The following is a 2,302-nucleotide window of genomic DNA, read 5'->3' as shown; positions in this document are numbered from 1 at the left end:
AATTATCGGCGTCACCTTATTTCCTTTTGTAGGTCTTTCTCCACCTCTCGCTGACTGATGGAGTGCAGAAGCTGGTGAATTAAAAATTTATTAAAATGGTTACGTTGCGAGTATATTCAGCTAAATCACTGATCAATTGCCAAGATTCATCAGTGATCTAGTACTTCTTCATAGACCCATTGCTGGCACTTTCCAATATGGTCTTATCTTGGGGCCTCATACCTTGTGTGACATAGCTGAGTAACACGATCTTGTCAATCATGTGGTGGGGGCATGCTTTCAGAAGATTATTGAAGTGCTCCCAGTATTCAAAGAGAGTCTCATTGTCATCCTGAACAATTGTAGAGATATCCTTCCTCAGTTTATCAGTAACTTCAGATGGAAAAAATTTCTCCAGAAACTCCTTTCTGAGTGTATCCCAGTTGGATACATTTGCTAGAGGTTGAGTGTAGTACCACTCTCTTGCTTTTCCCTCAAGAGAGAACGGAAAAGCTTTCAGTAGAATTGAAGTTTCATTAGTGCCATCACGCCTGACAGTAGAACAGGCTACCAGGAAATCTCTCAAGTGCTTGATAGGCTCTTGAGCAGGTAGGCCATGAAACTTGGGCATCAGATTTAGCAGGTGCGGTCTTTATTTCAAAATCCGTAGCTACCGCTGGATGATGCGCTTGAAACGGTTGCATTGTAAAATCAGGAGCTCCTTCCTCGTGAATGGTAACTCTTCTAGCTGCCATGTTTTCTGCACGTAAAACAACCGAATCAGTAGAACGGGGGCTGGTTTCTTCCTCAGATTCACTTTCAGATCCGCCCTCAGAGCAGACTAACCTACGCTGTTGGTGCACAAAATTGCAATCACACTTTTGCAATTCCGCACAACTAACCAGCAAGTGCACTGGGTCGTCCAAATAATACCTTACGTGAGTAAGGGTCGATCCCACAGAGATTGTCGGCTTGAAGCAAGCTATGGTTATCTTGTAACTCTTAGTCAGGATATCAATAATTATCAGGGTTGATCGTAAAAAGTAAAAGAACATGAAATAAGTACTTGTTTTGCAGTAATGGAGAACAGGTTGGGGATTTAGATATGCTCTGTCTTCTGAACCTATGCTTTCCTACTGTCTTCTTCTTCAAGCACGCAACGCTCCTTCCATGGCAAGCTGTATGTAGGGTTTCACTGTTGTCAATGGCTACCTCCCATCCTCTCAGTGAAAATGTTCAACGCACTCTGTCACAGCACGGCTAATCATCTGTCGGTTCTCAATCAGGCTGGAATAGAATCCAGTGATTCTTTTGCGTCTGTCACTAACGCCCAGCCCTCAGGAGTTTGAAGCTCGTCACAGTCATTCAATCCTTGAATCCTACTCAGAATACCACAGACAAGGTTTAGACCTTCCGGATTCTCTTGAATGCCGCCATCAATTCTAGCTTATACCACGAAGATTCTGATTAAGGAATCCAAGAGATATCTATTCAATCTAAGGTAGAACGGAGGTGGTTGTCAGGCACACATTCATAGTTGAGAATGATGATGAGTGTCACGGATCATCACATTCATCAGGTTTAAGAACAAGTGATATCTTAGAATGGAAGCAAGCATGATTGAATGAAAAACAGTAGTAATTGCATTAATCCATCAAGACACAGCAGAGCTCCTCACCCCCAACCATGGGGTTTAGAGACTCATGCTGTAGAAGATACAATGAGAAACGTGTAAAGTGTCATGAGGTACAGAAACAATGTTAAAAGGTTCTATTAATTGTGAACTAGTAACCTAGGGTATACAGAAATGAGTAAATGACGTAAAAATCCACTTCTGGGTCCACTTAGTGTGTGCTTGGGCTGAGCATTGAAGCTTTCATGTGTAGAGACTTTTTCTGGAGTTAAACGCCAGCTTTTATGCCAGTTTGGGTGTTTAACTCCAATTTTTATGTCAGTTCCAGCGTTAAACGCTGGGAATTCTGAAGCTGATTTGCAACGCCGGTTTGGGCTATCAAATCTCGGGCAAAGTATGAACTATTATACATTGCTGAAAAGCCCAGGATGTCTACTTTCCAACGCCGTTGAGAGCCCGCCAATTGGGTTTCTGTAGCTCCAGAAAATCCACTTCGAGTGCAGGGAGGTCAGAATCCAACAGCATCTGCAGTCCTTTTCAGCCTCTGAATCAGATTTTTGCTCAGGACACTCAATTTCAGCTAGAAAATACCTGAAATCACAGAAAAACACACAAACTCTTAGTAAAGTCCAGAAAAGTGAATTTTAACTAAAAACTAATAAAAATATAATAAAAACTAATTAAAACATA

The 2,302-nt window shown here is 41.8% G+C and overlaps 1 non-coding gene across 1 annotated transcript; it reads left to right on the top strand.

The window, feature by feature from the left end:
- The first annotated feature begins 256 nt into the window (after positions 1–256).
- On the top strand, positions 257–364 carry LOC127743583 (small nucleolar RNA R71). The gene has a single exon (XR_008004968.1). It is a non-coding gene; the product is annotated as a small nucleolar RNA R71 (small nucleolar RNA).
- The last annotated feature ends 1,938 nt before the right edge of the window (positions 365–2,302 follow it).

The sequence above is a fragment of the Arachis duranensis genome, chromosome 10 (genome assembly GCF_000817695.3).
Source record: "Arachis duranensis cultivar V14167 chromosome 10, aradu.V14167.gnm2.J7QH, whole genome shotgun sequence".
Classification (NCBI taxonomy): Eukaryota; Viridiplantae; Streptophyta; class Magnoliopsida; order Fabales; family Fabaceae; genus Arachis; species Arachis duranensis.
Note: the sequence above shows the minus strand (reverse complement) of the source record. Positions and strands in the feature narration are given on the sequence as shown.